The sequence below is a fragment of the Carya illinoinensis genome, chromosome 10, assembly GCF_018687715.1.
Source record: "Carya illinoinensis cultivar Pawnee chromosome 10, C.illinoinensisPawnee_v1, whole genome shotgun sequence".
In the NCBI taxonomy this organism is placed as follows: Eukaryota; Viridiplantae; Streptophyta; class Magnoliopsida; order Fagales; family Juglandaceae; genus Carya; species Carya illinoinensis.
The window spans coordinates 29,027,722-29,033,187 of NC_056761.1; the positions used below are offsets into that span (position 1 = coordinate 29,027,722).

Genomic DNA, 5,466 nt, shown 5'->3' on the forward strand with positions numbered 1-5,466 from the left:
AAATCATTAACAACAGTAGAAAAAGCCACAAAAGTATTGTCATAATCAGATGATGAACTTGAAGTTTCAGATTCTGAACTATCACTAAGTGTGGCATTCAATGCTTTTCCTGTACTTTTCTTGAAATTTGGACATTTAATTCTTATATGACCATAACCAGAACATTCATGACACTTTACTTTATCAGATTTTTCTTTATTCCATTTTTCAAAATAATTTTTCTTTGCAGAAAATTCTCTACCTCTTTTTTTCTTTCCACTATACTTTTTATTAAACATGAATTTTCTAAATTTTCTTTCTATAAGATCTATATCCTCATTGTTAAGATTTTCTTCATCAGAAAAATCATCTTGATTTTCTTCTATAGTTTTTAAGGCAATAGACTTACCTTTTCTTGCTTGAGGAAGCGAAGATTCATACGTTTGTAAAGAACCTACCAATTCTTCTACCCTTATTGCATCAAGATCTTTACTTTCTTTAATAGCGGTAACTTTGGGTCGAAATCTTTCAGGTAAAGACCTTAGAATCTTCCTCACGATCCTTGAATCCACCACCTTCTCGCCGAGATTAAACCTAGAATTCACAATATCATTCAGTTTAGCATAAAAATCATTAAAATTTTGGTCTTCCAATATTTTAATCTCTTCAAATTTTGAGGTTAGCATTTGCAATTTTGAATTTTTTACTATTCTTGTGCCTTCATGTGTAACCTCCAAAATATCCCAAACTTCTTTAGCAATCTTACACATGGAGATTCTTTTAAATTTTTCGGAGGATACCGCCATGAAAATAGCGTTAAGTCCTTTGCTATTCAAATTGCAATTGCTAATTTCATCTTTTGTCCAAGCATCTATAGATGTCTCGGGTTTAGTCCACCCCCGTTCAACCAAATGCCATACACGTTCATCTAAAGACTTGAGAAAAGCCCTCATACGAACTTTCCAATAAGCATAGTTTTCCCCATCAAAGTATGGTGGAACGTGTAATGACGTCGACATGATCTACAAGGGCACGGATCACACTCGAATGAGTGAACCTGGCTCTGATACCAATTGAAATTCCCAACGTACCCCTGTAAAACTATGAAATTGTCTATCAATTTCCTTGAATAAATAAGTTAGATCTCAATTATTAAGATTATGAAACGAATCAAATACTTTAAAATAAATAATCAAACTTGCAAAATACAACGATTGGTTACAAAGGGAAACCCTTTAAAGAACTTTTTAAAGGTAAAACCCTACGGGGCAGCCAAATCCAGGAAAGTCAATCTTATTATTTGAAGAACAATTACAAGCAATAATCAATTACAAAACCTTTGCAATTAGACTCTCTTACTTGCCTAGACAAACGACCCGTTTGTCTTCTACCGCAGTAGCAGCCAGAACCTCTGGCGATCTTCAAATGTTGACTTCCCTTCTGGAACTCCAGAGGCTGAAATCCGATCGATGTTGCTTCACACTCAAAGCAAGATCACACTCAAGAAGATATGAAAAATCCCATGAAAATTCTCAAGTGAATTTTCTCTCATAAACGCTCAGAATCTCCTCTGTAAAATTCATGGCTTGAAGTCCTTGAGAAGATACAAAATCGAATCCCTTTAAATAGAAAGTCTGAAAAGAGTTCTAGTTGCAGTAGGACTCTGCTGACGGTTAGTAACAGACGCGAAAACGCGTCCCGACGGACTGCTAACATTTCGTGATAACTTCTTCTGATATATACTAAACTCTGTTTCAAATTTCTTCTGGATAAAGGCAAAACTATCAGAACTCTATTTTGACTTCAGGGCCTTATCTAAACAACTCCTAAAACTTCTAGATAGACTCAATATTGTTTAGATACAAATCAATACTTATTTTACATTCATCCAAATTTAATCAAATAATGATAAGATAAACCTTTTCATTTAGTTATCTAATCCTAACCAATTTTTGCCTTTACACACCTCAATTCCTTTAGATGACACTCTATGGCCAAGCACGATCCCTTCTTGAACCATGAACTGACATTTCTCCCAGTTCAGGACTAGATTTTTATCTTCACATCTCTTTAAAACAAGAGCTAAGTTATGCAAACAATTATCAAAAGATGTACCAAAAATTGAAAAATCATCCATGAAAACTTCCATTATATCTTCCACCATATCAGAAAAGATAGCCATCTTGCAACGTTGAAATGTCGCAGGGGCGTTGCACAATCCAAAGGGCATCCTCCTAAAAGCAAACGTTCATAGGGGCATGTGAATGTAGTTTTCTCTTGATCTTCAGGAGCTATAGCAATCTGATTATACCCCGAATAACCATCCAAAAAACAATAGTAGGAGTACCCAGCCAATTGATCCAACACTTGATCAATGAATGGAAGTGGAAAATGATCATTCCTTGTTGCTTTATTCAACTTGCGGTAATCCATGCATACACGCCATCCCGTGACTGTTCTTGTAGGAATGAACTCATTATTGTCATTTTTCACCTCCGTCATTCCACCCTTCTTTGGTACAACTTGCACTGGACTTACCTATGAGCTGTCTGAAATAGCATAAATGATTCCATCATTAAGGAGATTCAAAATTTCACATCTCACTACTTCCTTCATTGCTGGATTTAATTTTCTTTGGTGCTCGATCGTTGGCTTGTAAAGCTCCTCCATTAAAATCTTGTGCATACAAATGAAGGGACTTATTCCTTTTATGTCAGAAATAGTCCATCCCAAGGCTATTCTATGCTCCCTCAATACATGCAACAACTTTTCCTCTTCTTCGGGTGTGAGTGATGTAGCAACAATCACTAGAAATGTATCACCATCCCCCAAGAACGCATAGCGGAGATGCTCAGGTAATTGCTTCAACTCCGGAGTTGTATTTTTCTGTATCTTTTCTTTAGCATTTTCAGATTCAACCTTTGGTACCATCGGCTCTAGCTTCCCCACTTCATTACTACGTGATGTAACCTGCTGCAATGCTCCCAAAGCAAAAACATAGTGGAGAAATTCTTCACTAACAAAAGGAAAGTCAGATTCACAAACAGCAGAATTATTAAAATCAAAAGCATGAGATGAAGTGGTGATACAGCATTATAGGTGATCGGATGGCATATCTTCTTGAAAGGCCTCTTCTACACATTGCTTAATGACATCTACCCGAAAGCAAGTATTTGGATCTTCTGAAAATTTCATGGCTTGGTAGATGTTGAACATAACTTCTTCCTTATTAACTCTCAATGTTAATTCACCCTTTTGAACATCAATCAAAGCTCTTCCCGTAGCCAAGAATGGTCGACCAAGAATTAGTGGGACTTCTTCATCTTCTTCCATGTCCAACACCACAAAATCAGCAGGAAAAATAAATTTATCCACCTTTACCAATACGTCTTCTATGATTCCACGTGGATACTTGATGGATCGATCCGCTAGTTGCAAAGAAATTGTTGTATGCTTCATCTCTCCAAGTCCTAATTTCCTCAATATAGAAAGTGACATAAGATTAATGCTAGCACCAAGATCACATAAAACCCTATCAAAAAATGAATTCCCAATAGTGCAAGGCAAAGTGAAACTCCCCGGATCTTTTAATTTTTGAGGCAATTTCTTTTGAAGAATGGCACTGCATTCTTCAGAAAGTTTCACTGTTTCAAACTCCTCCAATCTTCTCTTCTTGGAAATGATGTCCTTCAGGAATTTGACATAGTTTGGCATTTGTTCCAAGGCATCTACAAAAGGAATATTTATGTGAATTTTCTTAAAAATATCCAAAAACTTAGAAAATTGATTATCTAATTTTTGCTTTTGAAAACGCTGAGGGTAAGGAAGTAGAGGAGCGAGAATAGGAGGATTGTCAGGAAATGAAATTGCAGGAGGCAAGTCAATCTCTCTTAGTTTATCATTGACGATATCCTCTTCTTCTACTTGATCTTTGCTTTGGCCATTGTTCGCAGCGGTAGGGGTGGACTTGTTCTCCTTTAATGGTGACCTCTCAATTTCTTTTCCACTCCTAAGTGTGATGGCCTTGCATTGTTCCTTTGGATTAACTTCAGTGTTGCTAGGAAAAGCTCCTCTTTGTTGGGCATTGATGGTCGTGGCTAGTTGCCCAATTTGCACTTCAAGATTCTTCATAGTGGCTCCCATATTGCTACAATGAGTCTCAATGTTGTCCAACCGTGAATCAGTCTTTTTAAACCTTACATTGGTCTCCTGAACAAAGGAAACCATGGCATCCTCAAGTGACATCTTCTTCTCGCTTGGTTGGCTATCAAATCCTGGAGAAGGATGAGGTTGCAACACATTCTTCGTATTTCCATATGAAAAATTCTCATGATTTCTAAGCCCTGGATGATAGTAATTTGGCGTAGGATTACCACGATAGTTGTAGTTCCGATTGTTAACATATTGAACTTGTTCCTGACTTCCTTCATTACTTGGAACTGTTATACTTGTAGATGCAACATATTCTATACTTTGTGGTATCTTTTGTGCTGTCAAGGCTGAAATCTGATGAGATAGAGTAGCTACTTGAGCTGAAAGGGCTGCTATCGGCTCCAATTCATGAATTCCAGCAACTTTCTTAGCCAAAGTCCTCTCAGTTGGCCATTAATAGTTGTTTGAGGCCATCTCTTCCAAAAGGGCAGTAGCACCCTCAGCTGCTTTCGACATCAAAGTTCCACCAGAAGCAGCATCAACTATAGTTCGAGTTTGCCCATTTAACCCATTATAGAACATCTGCACTTGCAACCAATCTGACAATCCATGTTGTGGGCAATGTCGAACCAAGTCTTTATACCTTTCCCACGCTTCATAGAGTGACTCAAAATCATTTTGCTTGAATTGACCAATCTCACTCCTGAGTTGGGCTATTTTTGCAGGAGGAAAGAATTTAGCAAGAAACCTCTTAGCCATGTCTTGCCAACTAATGATGCTTCCCAGTTGTAGAGATTGTAGCCAACCTCTAGCCTTGTCCCTCAAAGAAAAAGGAAACAATCTCAGTCTAATGGTGTCTTTAGTAACACCATTGATCTTCACAGTGTCGCAAATCTCCAAGAACATTGCCAAATGAATATTGGGATCATCCAGTGGCGATCCGCTGAATTGAGCCTGTTGCACCATACTAATCAAAGCTAGTTTGAGCTCAAAGTTGTTGGCATTAATTGTCTGGCGCATTATGCTCGAGTAATTTCCATTCACAACTGGTCGTACATAGTCCTTCAAGGTGCGTGGCAGTGCCTCACGTTCTTCTTCAGCTATGGCTAGTATCTTATTTCTTCTTAGTGATCTAAGATTTCTTTCAATCTCCGGATCAACAGGAATAATATCACGAGATCTAGCACGGTGCATCCAACGTAAAAAACACACCTGTAGAGCAAAGATAAAATAAAATTCTAAATTAAAACCAAGATTACTTTGTATCGATATTGACAAAAAGAATAAGAATAAACCAATCCCCGGCAACGGCGCCAAAAACTTGATCGGTGCAAA

General features: G+C 37.5%; 1 non-coding gene across 1 annotated transcript; it reads left to right on the forward strand.

The window, feature by feature from the left end:
- The first annotated feature begins 4,735 nt into the window (after positions 1-4,735).
- On the forward strand, positions 4,736-4,842 carry LOC122280287. Its single transcript, XR_006229866.1, has one exon. It is a non-coding gene; the product is annotated as a small nucleolar RNA R71 (small nucleolar RNA).
- The last annotated feature ends 624 nt before the right edge of the window (positions 4,843-5,466 follow it).